Source organism: Phoca vitulina, unplaced genomic scaffold (assembly GCF_004348235.1).
Source record: "Phoca vitulina isolate PV1807 unplaced genomic scaffold, GSC_HSeal_1.0 scaffold66, whole genome shotgun sequence".
Taxonomy (NCBI): domain Eukaryota; kingdom Metazoa; phylum Chordata; class Mammalia; order Carnivora; family Phocidae; genus Phoca; species Phoca vitulina.
The window spans coordinates 5,701,153-5,716,269 of NW_022589769.1; the positions used below are offsets into that span (position 1 = coordinate 5,701,153).

Genomic DNA, 15,117 nt, shown 5'->3' on the forward strand with positions numbered 1-15,117 from the left:
CTTTCTTTCTTTCTTTCTTTCTTTCTTTCTTTCTTTCTTTCTTTCTTCTTTCCCTTTCTTTCTTTCTCCCTTTCCTGTTATAATAGGAACTTCACAGTTCAACAGGTTCTGTAGAGTATTTGGCAGAAAATGCAGTTTGTGCGGCAAATTGCTATAATAATAATAATAGCTAACATTTATTGGGAGCCTACTACACACCAGTCACTTTGCCAAGTGTTTTGTGTGCATTATCTCATTTAATTCTCATGACAATTCTGTGAGGTAGGCACTATTCTTTCTTCCATTTCTTGCAAGGGAAAGTGTAGTAACAAGAGGTTCATCAGCTCCCCTAGGTTCACAGAGCCAGAAAGCGGCAGAGTCAGTTTTGAACAAAGGTCCCTCTGACTCCAAAGCCATTTCCCCTAGCCATCATACCAAGGAGCCTCTGCATCTAGGAGACCAAACCCCCCTGGTATGTACTATGTATATTCCCTCTACCCCCAATGCGATGAAAGGAAATGACCCCTCTTCTAAAGGGCGCAGTAGAGATTCTTGACATTCTTTTAAGACCAACCCCACTTAATAAAGTACTTCCATTGATGTTCTAGTAAATAAGTTCAAGATAAGCTAGAGGGCTTAATTTCAGACAAAACAATATATTAGGTGAAAGGAAGTGCCACAGAGCTAACTTAATAAAGCTTCTTCACCTGTGGGATCTTTCAGACCACATCAAAATATAACACTGAAATTGAATGGCTGAACACAGATAATTTAGAGTTGACATCATCTGTACCTGACCGTGTGCTTTACGAATGGTGTTAACAATGCTTGAGTGCTTCCCATCTGCCAGGTATCACCAAGCATTCTACTTAGACAACCCTATTTAATTCCCATAAGAATCCCCGGCATCAGTCAGGATAGTCTAGGCTATGCTATGGAAACAGGCAACTCCAAAATCTCAGAGGCTCATAAACAAAGGTTTATTTCTGGCTCATGCTACATCTCTATTATGAACAGCCAGAGACTCTGCTACTCTGAGACCAGGTAGCAGAGCAGGCATGACCTGGAACAGTCCCGGTTGGTATCTGGAACATCCCTGGTTGGAATTGCAGAGGGAAACGAGATGTCTGGAACATCTCACTCCACCAAGTCAATGCTCAAGCCTAGAAATGCAATGTATCCCTTTTGCACAAACTCATCGGCCAGTCACATGACAAAGGGAAAGAAATGAAATATTTGCTCTAAGGCAAGTGCTATTATTGTCCCGCCTTTTGCAAAAGAAGAAAGAGAAGCTAACAAGTCCATCAAAGGTTATATAGGTAGATAAATGGTTGAGCCAAGATTTGACTTTCTGACTCACTCTTCACCCTGTCTGATAGAGATAGAATTATAAATAGGCTTCTATAAAACAAAACAGATTACAACGCAATCCCAGTTTAAACAAAATATAAAGCTCAAAGGAACTATAGGGGATGAATAATTGTAATTGAGAGGTAGAAGAACTAAAAAATAAGACAGAGCCTTGTGGAGGAGATGTGGCTTGAGTTGCCTCTTAAAAGATGGGAAGCTGCATTGCAGGTGCAAGGTGGACGGGAGGTAAATGCATGGAGATGGAGCACAGAAGTAGTTAAGACTGTAATGCAGTGTGCCTGGAGGATGAGGGGGAACTTGAGAGAAGATAAGCAGAAATGCAGCAGGAGATGAGGAAAAAAGCAGACTGGGACAGACCATAGGTTTTGTCCTCTCAGTGGCAAGGAGATGCAAACAGGGTATTATTCTAGAATAACTCATACTCACAACTAGGAAAAGCACTGAAGACACAAACCCACTCAATAATGAGTCAAAAGCCTCATTTTTTATAGAAGTATAGCATTTCTTGGGCTCTACAGAGTGCTTGGCACACTACATTGTAGGTGTTTTATAAATATTTATTGAATATCGAATGATTTCCAGGAGAAGTGTATATGAGGTTTAGAGTTTGCCCTGAGGACAAAACAGGAAGAAGTACTGGAAGTCTAGCAATAAAGGGAACCTTGCAAAGAATTTTCTGGATTGAGTTTGTCACTGAGGACACAGAACACCAACATGCTGGCAAACAGCCAAGACAACAGGAAAGCTGAAACGCTAGCGCAAACTGTGTGGGTCAAGGTTTAACTAGTCTTGCAGTGAATGGGGCTGCCATATGGAATTGTTTTTATTTGCTGTGGGTAATTTTCTGTGGAAGAGCATCCTCCTAACCCAGCATAATGAAGCCGATTATTCGTGCTTAGAATCAGCAGCAAGGAAAAAAAAAGAGAGAGAGAAAAACGCAGTCATAAAAAACACTTTTATATAGCCTAGGCTGGATTCCATGCGTGGGGACCCTTTTGGATGGACCATCAAGGAGATGACAAGGACTGGATTGTCAACCTCACTGACCAAGAACTCAAATCAGATTTGAGGGTTTCTTATCCCAAATACTGAGTGGAGACAGAAGTCTTCTTGGGGGACTTCCTGACAGTGAGTCAGCTTCCTGAGAGTGGACCCTTCCATTTCATGTCCAAATGAATTCAGACCCCTAAGAAGAAACTTGTGAGATCTAAAAATTGGATAGAGGATGCTCAGGGAAGAGAACTAACTTTATTAATGGACTTGTATGTTGGGCTGGATGGATCTTGGCTCCCATCCTGAGGGTAACAGTGAAGATTCCTTAGAAGGGGACACTTGAATTATAGAAGGATCACCAGGCAGGTGGGTCGAGAATGGATGGAAAGAGAGGGTGTTAGTCTTGCAGTAGCAATAGTGCCTGAAGCTGATTGCAATCGGCCGGCTGAGAAATGATGAAGACTTCAATATTAGGTGTAGGAATGGGCATATGGAGGAGGGGAACTGTATTCGCTTGCTAGGGCTGCTGTAACCAAGTACAGCACTGGGTGGTTTAAATAACAGAAGTGTACTGTCTCACACATCTGGAGGCTAGAAGTTCAAGGTCAAGGTGTAGGTGGGGTTGGTTCTTTCTGAGGGCCATGAAGGACGGATCTGTTCTCTCCTAGATCTTGGTGGTTTGCTGCTCATCTTTGCTGTTCTTTGGCTTCTGCCACATCATCCTCATCTCTGCTTTTATCTTAACACGGCATTTTTTTCTGTGTGTCTTCACATGGTCTTTCCTCTGTGCATGTGTGTGTGCCCAATATTTCCTCTTTTTATAAGGACACCAGTGATATTGGATTAGACCCCCACCCTACTCCTGTATCACCGTATCTTAACTAATTACATCTGCAAAGACCTTATTTCCAAATAAAGACACATTCTGAGCTCCTGGGGTCAGTGCCTCAACATGCAAATTTTTGGGGACACAACTCAACCCATGACAGGACCCATTTCAACAGTATTTTGGAATTATAATTAAAGTGACTTGGTGATCAATTTTATTATTTAAGAATTAAAATAGTTTTCAGATGATGGAAATATTAGCATACAATGGGAGCATTTCCAATTCGGCAAGGGGTCAACTTCAGTGGCAATGTCCTTGGTGGAAGCTGAATTATGTCACTCCACCAAAATTTATATGTTGAAGCCCTAGTGCCTAGCATCTCAGAATGTGACTATATTTGGAGATACGGCCTTTAATTTTTTTTATTTTTATTTTTTGAGATACGGCCTTTAAAGAGAAAATTAACGTTAAATGAGGTCATTAGGGTGGGCCCTAATCCAATATGACTGGTGTCCTCATAAGAACAGGTGATGATGTGTTAATTACCTTGATTGTGGTGATCATTTCACAATGTATACATATATCAGAACATCATGTTTTATACCTTAAATATATATAATTTTTATACATCAAGTATACCTCAAGCTGGACAAAATAAGAAAATAAAAAATAAACCAGAATTGGAGATTAAGACTCAATCACAGAAGAAGTGTGATGTGAGGACATAAGGAGAAGACATCTATAAGCAAAGGAGAGAGGTCTCAGAAGAAATAACTCTGCAAACACTTTGATCTCAGACTTCCAGCTTCCAGAACTGTAAGAAAATAAATTTGTGTATGTGTGGTTTTTTTTTTTTTAAAGATTTTATTTATTTATTTATTTGACAGAGAGAGAGGGAACACAAGCAGGGGGAGTGGGAGAAGGAGAAGCAGGCTCCCCACCGAGCAGGGAGCCCGATGCTGGGCTCGATCCCAGGACCCTGGGATCATGACCTGAGCCGAAGGCAGACGCTTAACGACTGAGCCACGAGGTGCCCCTGTGTGTTTCTTTTTTAAGAGAGAGAGGGAGCTTGAAGTGGGGGGAGGAGCAGAGGGCGAGGGAGAGAGAGAATCCCAAGCAGGCTCCACGCCCAGTGCAGAGCCCAACGCAGGGCTCAATCTCATGACCCTGAGATCACGACCTGAGCCCAAATCAAGAGTCAGATGCTTAACCAACTGAACCACCCAGGCGCCCCTGAATTTGTGTTGTTTAAGCCACCCTGTTTGTGGCACTTTGCTATGGCAGCCTGAGTAGCCTACTACAGTCCTCGATGATCTAATGATCATTTATGATATGGCACCTGAGCAGTGCAGGAGACAGCCCTTGGGACTGGGGATCATTTAGTCTTTCCAGGTAACTGGATTCTCATCTGTCAAGGCACAAGATTAGTGTTGCCTATTAGGGATCATTGGTTTGCAAACTCCAGCAGGTCTGAAGCTCAGAGGAAAAAACATTTGTAGGCACCCCACTTTAACAAGTCCTGGCATCCTAAATGCCACCATGTTGTTGGCCTCTGGCAACTACTGCCACTTGGGTTTTTAGATGTGAAGTTTGCTCACTGAGTAGAAGCTGTGTTCTATTTATCATGGAGAGGGGAAAAGAGTTGAATGGAAGAGAGGATTTGAGAGAGGGAAGAGATAATGAGAAAGAGAAAACAAAAGGAAGAAGGGAAAAGGGGAGAAGAGGGAAGTGGCTAGAGGATGAGACAGATGAGCCAATGTAGCTGTGGCAGGTGTCTCAGCCTCCACACCAACAACCTGGGAGGCTAGATCATTCTATGATGTTGGCGCTGTCCTGTGCTCTGTGGTATGGTTAACAGCATCCCTGACCTCCACCCACTCCATGCCAGTAACACCTACCCCCTCACCCCCAGGGGTGAGAACCAAAAATGTCCCCAGACATTGCCAAATGTGCCCTCCCTGGTAGGCAACATCACCCATGGTCTATGGTATGATTTCTCATAAAATATGTAAGCAGTACTTCACATTTTCTAGATAAAGGGCAGAAGGTGAAGAAACATAAAAACACATAAAGATGGGAAGAAACACAGGGACGTAGGCATGGACCCAGCAGAGTCCTACAGTTTCAGAGTCTTAGCTTGCATGGATGTGGCGAGGGGCTCGGCATATGCTGTGCTGTGTTTACTGGCACAAATAAAACTGTGACTTAGGCTCCACGGTTCGGACAGTGGGTTCCATGTACTTGTGACAGTTACATCACACTTCTAACAAAAACAGTGTCTTCCCTGCTCAGAACACTGTCGGCCAAGCCAAACACAATTACAGATAGGGGTTTGATTGCATTTTCCTAATTGGCTCCAGGGCATTCTACCTCTTTGATATCATGCTTTTCCTGAGCTAAAAGGTAGCAAAGGGTACATCAAGTCCTTATCTCTGATCGTTTTAATGAAATCAGTGGGAATCTAAGAGACAGTATTATTAACAGCTAAAAGCGAGGGCTCTGGTGTGTTACTTTGGATGGGTTACTTTCTGAGTCTCCATTTTCTCATTTGTAAATGGGGTAAAAATAGTCTCTAAAGGATTTGTTGTGAGGATGGAGATAATAAATGAAAAGTACTTAGTAAAGGCCCTTTTTGCCAGCAAAGGGTGACCAGAAAGATAAAGGAACTGGATATTAAGTTATAGGAGGAGTAATTAAAAGATGTTTATTTTGATAAGAGGGGCATAAGGGCTGTCTTCAAGTATCTGATGGGATCCTATGAAAAGGAAATAATTTTTCCAAAACACAGAACTAGAGACAAAAGAGGGATATTTAGGCTCAAGAAGTTTTCCAGCATCCGTATCAACATGGCTAACTACTGGAGAAGGAGGAATGTTTTCCTCATGAGCAATGGTTGAGCAGAAGCTCTTTGGGAAGCCTCCTCAACTGGGAAAGAGAAAACTCCTACACATCCATCAACACCCACCTCAGTTGTCCCTACCTGCCGAAGGCTGCCCAGATCACCTTGATGGTGCAGCCTGAACTTAGTTAGCATCTTGAACTTGACTGCCCAAGATCTTACAGTAGTTACCTGTTTACCTGTCTCTTTCTGCATCTACATGGTGAACTCCTCTAGGACAAGAACTCAGTTGTTCACTCCCCTTAACCACACTGCCTATCATAATGCCTGGAACCAAGCAGACACTTAGAAGACGTCAAAAAGGAAAAAGAATGGAATGGCCAGAGAGATTTCTGATTTGGGGAGAGGGTTGAAGTTGGTCGCCTATACATTTCCATCCAACTCAAATATGTGATTATTTCTTGGTTCTATTTTCTAACATCCAACTTACCAAAGCCTTATCAGGCTGAATAGCCATCAACAAAACAACAGTTTGAACCAAGAAAGAGAGAAAAAACATTTGGTTCACTGCTTTGTTTTTTTGTTTTCCCAGACCATGCCCAATGGCCCATTCTGTGGTAGGCATAGTTTTCCCCAGTGATTGGTCAATCTGAGAGTCAGCTGGCTCAATCAACTGGTTCTGGACTGACTCAGCTTCCTGCCTTCCAGCAATGAGTGGATGGTCAAAGACCTGTAAGGGAATTAAGACTTGTAAAAAAATATGTCCTCAGTTCTAATAACAAAATAAAAATAACTTGTCTTCAAGTTGTACCCAGGCTTGTAAAGTCTCATGTAATGAATTTCTATCCTAGAGTGTCTGAAAGATGAAAAGGTGCATAATCCATTGAAGAAGCTTGTCAGTCTGCCCTCAATCCTCTTTTCTGTACTTCCTAGTTCAGAAGATGTAGGACATCTGTATTCTTTTTAAACCTCTCAGCATAGATGCCTGTTCCCCTGAGCCAGTGGGCAGATGACTATTTGCAAGGTTGCAAATAAATAAAAGTTGCAAATCTGGAATGGGAGGTGAGAATTATTTTCTAAGAATGGCTTATGGTGAGGAGTTACAAGAGGAAGAAAAGAATTGGAAGCTGATGAGCTGTGAAATGATTGAAATGGAGGGTGCCATCCTGAAGTGTTCAAAAATTTGCATTTTGCACTAGTCTCCAGTTTTGAAACGATTTTGGAAAAATCGTTCATCAAAAAAAAAAAAATGGACAGAATTATCATTTAACATAGTATATCCCTTAGCATTTTACTTGTCTGTTTTCTTTTGCTTTATTTTGTTTTTAGGAAAGGCATTTCAGTTCAAGTCAATAAACAAATGTTTTGGACCTACTATGTGTAAAACACAGAAGTGGGAAGACGGATGAATAGACATGGTTTTTGTTTCAAGATGTTATGTGGTGGGAAAAGATCATTACAGTTGTATTTATTTTAAGGATAATAGCTACCAGTTATTAATGCCTATCATGTTCTTTTACAAAAGTCGATAGCACAGAGTGGTAAGATCCAGGAGCCTGGAGGCAATGCATCTCAATATAAAACTCAGACCCAAAACTTAATTCCTTGTGTGACAATTGAGAGAGCGCCTTAACCTCCCTGCATCTGCTTCTCATCTGAAATAAGTGAAGTGTCTACTTTGTGGGGTTATTGTGAGAATTGAATGAGTTAATATAACCTAAAGCACTTGGAAAAATTCAGTTAGTACTGCATGTGGTAGTTAAAATGCCTATGTGCATTTGTTATATCTAATGGCAACCTTTTATTATGCTTATTTCACAGATAAAGAAACAGGTCCAGAGGGATTAATTCCTATGTTTGACAACATAGAGTGAGAAAGGGTTGAAGCTGGATTGCAAATCTCAATCTGACTCTAAAATTCATTTCTTTTTTTTTTTAAGATTTATTTATTTTAGAGAGAGAGAGCATTAGTGGGAGGAGGGGCAGAGGGAGAGAGAGAGAGAGAGAGAGAAGCAGGCTCCCTGTTAGGCACAGAGCCCAACATGGGGCTTGATCTCACGACCCTGAGATCAAGAGCTGAGCTGAAATCAAGAGTTGGATGTTTAACTGACTGAGCCACCCAGGTGCCCCTCTAAAATTCATTTCTTACTATTGCATTTCACTGCATCCAAGGTAACAAAAATATAATAAAGGAAATCTGTGAAAATTGAAGTTTTGAGTAGATACGTTGGGAATGCGGGGGAAATGGCTGGATGGATTCATGGAGGAGGTAACACTTGAGCACAGCTTAGAGGAAGAATTTACCCACCTGACTTAACCTCATAGCCCCAGGATAGACAGCCTCTGTGTGCTTTGGGTCTAGACCATCTGTTGCCAGCTTTTTTGTCAGCTTGGTGACATTTCTGTCTTAGACAAGCCATACTTGGTACATAGTAAGTGCTCAATAATTCTCATTGGAATGAAGAATGAATGAATGACTTAATGAATGAGATCAGTGTTCCAGGTTTTTAGCAGAACTTCAGCTAAGTACCTCAGTAACATTCAAGCAGCCTACTAGCCGGTCTCCTTATTACAAAGTAGTTGGATTCTCCTTTGTTTGGAAAGAGACTGGTGTTTTTCAGAATATACTGTGAACACAGAATGCCTCTAGGCTTAATGAATAATCCCTCTTTAAAATGAAAAATGCACTAACACTGCAAACGTATTGTGTGACAAGATTTCAGCCCTGTAGGTAATCTGTTCTTTTTCAAACATAATTTCTTCCCTATTTACTTGATCCATTATGCTAATTAATGAAAACACCAGCTTTCAAGAATGTGCCCAGGTTTTGTTTTTGTTTTGTGTAGTAAAACTTCTATTATTTTAACAACACGCATTGCCTGAGAGGAGAGATGCACCCATTCTCTGAATCATGTCTTCCCCAGTACACACAGTGAGAAAACTATATGAGTTCTCAGAACTGCAGGAACTTCAAAGGGGTTCAGCAAGAGCACCCCCCTCAAGGAATCTGAAAGGTGGTTGAAAAGAGAAGACAAACACACAAGACATCAGGCAAATGATGGTAAAATATGTCACAGGTAAGGACAGAAAACTGTGCGCGACAGCCCAAGTTGGTGGAAAATGATGTCCATTCCAAGGGGAATTTTTTTTTTTTTTTTTTACAATTTCAAGTTCATCGGAGTATAACTGGGGAAAGGTAGTTTTCAAATTATTTCTGGTGGACTTAAACTTGGCCAAAATGTGAGAAAAAAAATTAGTTCACCCCACGGCTTTTGATAGTTCGAGGAAAATGGTTTATTTTTAAACATTTGAATATTGTCTTTCCTCGTTAAGGCTGTATGTTAAGCAGAAAACTCAATAGGGAAATAAAATGGGAGATTGGTGTCCTTTCCCATATATATTTTTTGCTTCAATATAAATTTGATGTTCAAGGACATAGAAAAAAATAAACTGCTCAGGTAAGCAAGGACATTTTGGAATTCTGTCCCATTCCCTATTCCTGCTGAAGATGTTACAGTTACCTTAAACATAAAGACCTTGTATTTCAGATAGATTTGATTTCGCCTCAACCATTTGTGTACTTAATTGCTTTAGGATATCCTGTCTAATCTCCCATATCTTTGCTTAAAGCTTTTTATGGTTCTGATAGAAACCTAGATTCCCTTTGGCCTGGAGAAATTAGATATCTTTGGTTCGCAAAAGAGATTTGCAAGTTTTTGCTTAAGGAAACAACAACAAAGAATGTCATGGAAACATGTAGAAAAACCTTTTGCCATGGTTACCATAATGATGATATGGCTCCAGAAAAGATGGACATCGAAGGCTACCATACCCTGGGGAGAAGTGATTTCAGAGATGCCGGTGGTTACTAATTACTCAGTACTTAACATCCTTCAGGCTCAGTTCTACACACTTGAAATGTATTAATACATCCAAAAGCACAACAAGGTGAGCACTATCTACATTTCTATTCTACAGATGAGAAAATGGAAGCAGAGAGAGGTAAAGCATTTTTCCCAAGGCTGCACAGTCAGTAAGCAGAGATGCTGGGGTAAAAACCAGCCCCATCCCAGGCTCCATGCATTTACTCTCCATTCTGTAGTGTCTCTCCAACCATAGAGAACAGGGTCGGGGCAATTCCATTGGGAAGATCCTGATACGGTTTAATCCTCCCCCTTGTGAATTCCCCATTGGCTTTTACCATATATAAGCATTTATCATATATAACAGTTACTAATATCAGCTTTGTCTTTTCAAGGTGACCCTTGACTTAGAGTGGAAGGGATCCAAGATCCTAAACGTGAACACAGCGAAAACCACCAAAGCCCTGAAAATTCCATGTATTGGCTTGAGGGTAAGACAAGTCTGGGTTTATAGCACTTTTCTACCACTTAATTAACTGCAAGAACTTGTGCAAGTCATTCAGATTCTTGGAATCTTAGTCTGCTCCTCTGGAAAGTAGCAGTATCATCCATTTTGAAGGAATTCTAGGAGGATTAAGAGATTAAATATGTATTGGGCCCATAGTAGTTACTCAAAGGATACTGGTTCCCATGCTCATCACTGGGATGCTTATATTACAAGGACCTAACAATATCTACCTACTTTCTATCTGTTACAGTACCTAGTAGCGCCGCTTTTACATACTTAGTAGGGCCTCAATAACTCTTTGAAAATACCATAAGTGATCATTTTATTTTGTAGATAAAACATTAAGTTGAAAAGAAGACAGCAGAGCTGATGCATTTAGTGGAAATGTCATTGCAGAAATGGAGCTGAAAACTAGGCATATAATTCTTATTAAATATTTCTCAAAATTGGGAGCCTGCTATCACAACCAGGAGGGAAACAGTAATCATTTCATTATTCCTATTGAAAAGTTTTGGCAAAACTGTGAAGAAGATGTAACCTCTGGAGAAGGACCAGAGGTAAGCAGTGAAAATTCATTAAAAGGTCAGAAAAAAGGGTCCATGTGAAAAGGTTAAAAATAATTGGAATTAGCCCAGAAAGGAAAAGACTACGTGGCAACATAATTACTGTCTGTATTCCCTCGCAAAATGAGGTGCCCTCTATCGCTTCCATCTTGGATAATGAGAATACAAGAGGAGCTGACCTTAAACAGAAAGCAAAGGCAATGTAGGCACAGTTCTTGGGACTTTTTTATTTGACAAAGGAGACACTTGAAAGGTTACCTGAAGGAATGCTAGAATTGTCTACCCAGGAAAGCCCATCTTTCAGGTGTGATATGTCTGAAACATGGGGGCTAAGGGGAAGGACCTGTTAGATCCTAATAAAGAATGGTTGAGACGGAAGGCAGAAACTGGACCAAATGGCTTTTGGTGGCCTCTCAAGCTCTCAGATTTATAATTCCTTGAATTTGAGTCTGAGTTGCCACCTCCCCAAGCGCCGTGCTGCCGCCATTGTGTTCAGCCCAATTACAGGGACCTTCTTGGGAAATGAGGACTTGTGTCTGCAGCAGAGCTGTGGAGGAAATAAAATGTCAGCTCTCAAAAGCCCAGTTGGGAGCCAACTCTGCTTCCTTTGACCTTCCAAACTTCCCATTAGAAGGGCAGTGATCTCAGCGATTTACCAGCATGGGCAGCTGGGGCTGTGATTACATGAAATGCTGTTAAGGGGCTGAGTTAATACTTCAGCAGGCACAATGGAGGAGGATGTGCATTCTGGAAGGATCAGGTCTACTTAAATGGGGGGGAGACCTGGTAAATACTCAGTCTGTTACTCCTCGAATGCTCCATAGAATCTATGAATTTACAGATGGCTTTTTAATAGTGTGTGTGTGTATGTGAGGTGGGGTCATTTTAGATATTTGGGGCTCCCTTTCCTTAGAAAGAAACCTCTCCCCCTTATATCTCCTCTATTTCCCATTCCCAATCCCTGGCACACTTATCTCTTTAACGGGTGCCCCTCTCTTCTTCTCCTTGGCTTTAGGGGAGAGTTCTCTCTCTCTCTCTCCAGTTTCCTACTGGATTGGGGATCAGGGCTAGAGCTTAAGTCCCTTTATTGGAGGAGATGGAAAAGGGAAACCTTTGACATTGTCTGGCCCTAAAGCAGAGCAACTATAAGACATCCAGATCTGAAAATGTCAAGACTGGCTATCTCTTAGCATGACTCTTGTTATTCCATGAACAATCTTCCTTTTTCTACTTTGAATTTTCTTTCCAAATGTCTTTTCCATTAACCTAAAACCTGCATATGTTTTGTTTAAATAAGGGGTATGGGCATGTTCCAAGTCCTGGGATCAATCCAACTCACCAAAAAAATAATTAGATCAAGTGGTGGGGAGTGGGAAGGGAGTGGAGAGGAACACAAGAAGGAATAAATCTTATTTCACAGTGACCTAAGGCAAGATAAAAGCAATTGAAGAAGAATATATGTGAGGTGTGCCTGGAACTCCATTTCTGTCTGTAGGGGAGGTGTGAGCTAAATCATGGAGGAGGAGATGTAAGCAACAATAACATATCTTTCTAAACTGCAATTGCCTGTCCTTCCTAGGATCATAGGGATACCAAAATGTCCCGTACTTTCCAGAGGTTCCTCAAATCATCAAATCTCAACAATAGAGATCTGTGGAGCCCAGCTTAAGAACCCCAATTTCAGAGATGTTCTTGCTTGAAGCGGTTATGTGACCATATAATTCATGCCTTAAGGGAAATGCTGGAGAGGTACCCCAAGGTCATTCAAAACATCCCCTTTTGTGCACTTAAAACCACTGCCTCCAGAGGCCGGGCAGGTAACACAACTAAATGGAGTTTCTTAGACTGGGAGGATGCTTGCCAGTTGGCAAGGGGCAACTACTCACTGACCACCGGAAGCGTCCTTGCAGAGGCACATTGCTAGGTCTTCCAAGTTTCTCAGAAAGACCAAAATTCTAACTTTTTTGTTAGATCTCCTAGGTTTGTTGCTGATGTCTGCCTGCTGGTTTTGTTTTAGTTTTTGTAACTAACTCAGGGAAAAAAATATTTAAAAACACTCTGCAGTGATATTGTGCTATAGAGGTGTTAGGTGTTCCTGCTGGGTGAAGATGGTAGGCGGAACTCTACTATTTTTGCAACTTCCAGGGAATCTATAACTATTTCAAAATATAAAGTTAAAAAAGAAAAAAAAAAGAAATGGCTCCATACAACACATTCTGTAAATAAAATAAAACTAGGTTGGGCAACAGAATTTACCCTACTTGTCTTGGGTCTTGAGAGGAGGCTTTGCTTCTTGAGAATTATAACTCACGCAAAGGCAAGAACAGACAGTACTCAGGCTGCCCAGAAGAGGACTTTTCATTACACTGTTTCTTTTGAGACAACAAGCTATTTCTTCTGGGGAAGCTCACTGGCTGAGTAGTAGAAAACAATGTTACTGGAATTCCAACTACTCCAATTATATGAACTTCAACTGTGTGGAAGAGATTTTATCAAGGTTGATGGTTAAATGTGACTTGGGACCAAAAGAATGGAGTCCTAACACACCTTCAGAAGGTGGTGTGTGCGGGACAGGTGATACAAGCCAAATGAATTCATTTTAGAGTTGGTACACCTGAGTTTGAATTCCAGTTTGGCTCCTTACTGGCTGAAAGACCTTGACCAAGACTCATCCATGTCATTCTTCATCATATAAAGTGGGGATGATATAATTTTCCACTTCCCAGGGCTGAGATAAGATCACATGTAATAATACATCATGAAAGGTCTCTATAATATTTGCAGTAGCAAACACACAGAAATGGCAATGGTGGTTTTTGTTCCTATTTGGTGGAACACAATCCCGATGATAAATTTTATGTCCTGGTAAATCAACTCCCCATGTTCCCAAGCCCCTATATTTTTATTGAGTTCATAATAAAATTGTTGTTTCAAACAAGAGAAAATAAAACTTCCATCCATCGCCTTGTTCTGTGACTTATATGACACACCTGGGGAAGCTTAACATTAACAAAATGCCGTGCATCGTAAACCACCTACTAATGCCCCTTCGTTATTCTTCTCAGGTCCGTCTTTATTCATTTTTCTCCCCCTTGACATTATTTTCTGTCACTTATGGGGTAATCTGAACATCCATCTTGTTTAAGGGCAGCTGTCTTCTCATATGAAGTAGGAGTCCAGCCTGGAAGCCTAGTTACTTATTGTCCATACGATAGCCATCTTCTGAGACCTATGTTTTACACAGTTGTCTGAGAAAGAAGCTCCCCTCCTCTTTGTGAAGACATTTGTTTTCATTCCATTGCTGTTGAACAGGATGTACAAAGTGGAAGTTCTCATAGGTCTTCTGGAAACATTTTCTTTATCTTTCCAGCATGTTCTCTTGCCTCTGTCCCCATGTTTTCCAACCTTATCTCCTGTCACTGTTTCTCACTTGGCTCTAGCAATTCCAGCCTGATTGCCTGTGCTGGAGCTGTCCCCGCTGTCTTCACTTGGCCGACATCTGTGGCTCTCTCGGGATTCAGGTGCAGCCTTGTCTCCTCCAGGAAGCCTTGTGTAGAGGCCTGGAGTTGGGCTCGGTCTTCCCCACACAGGTTTCTGTTCTGGTCTTTTTCACCCCTTCCTATTTAATTAAGGCAGTCGTGTCTATCTCCCCTACCACATATGAGTTCTTAAGGGATCTCAGACTCTTCCCAGTTCCTTTTTTTATCCCCAGAACCTAACATAATCTTGCGATTTTCTGGAGATATTTGTTGAAGGAGAGTTAAATTGAAATGAATTTAGATTCTAAGGTTTTGGAGATAAAGGCTGTATCCTTTTCTGTTCATTACTGAAAGCTAATTAACTGTCCCTGGAACAGAGTCTTGAGCCAATAAATATTTGTACAGGGAGCAAAGGAACAAATGAATGAACATACATTGGCATAAATATTAGTGATGGTGGGAAGGGAGTGTTCTTCTTAGGTCAACTTGAAATCATTTTATTGCTACTCTTCTTCTGTCTGAACCCTTTGGTCTTAATTCACAGTGCTGTGTGATTATTCAGGGAATTACATAAAATAGTAGGATAAACTCATGGACTGTACTCAAAGCCAAATAACGTGGACTAAAATCCCAACTCCACCACCTACCATCTGTGTGACTTTGGGCCTGTGGCTGAACTTCTCTGGGCCTCTG

At 41.2% G+C, this 15,117-nt stretch overlaps 1 long non-coding RNA gene across 1 annotated transcript in view; it reads left to right on the top strand.

Annotated features, from left to right (window-relative positions):
* The window catches only part of LOC116624353, a 153,957-nt gene extending 141,742 nt beyond the window's left edge, over positions 1 to 12,215 (top strand). The window contains exons 6-7 of the long non-coding RNA XR_004297879.1: positions 8,936 to 10,365; positions 10,716 to 12,215. This is a non-coding gene — a long non-coding RNA (uncharacterized LOC116624353). The remainder of the gene's footprint in view (positions 1 to 8,935; positions 10,366 to 10,715) is intronic.
* The last annotated feature ends 2,902 nt before the right edge of the window (positions 12,216 to 15,117 follow it).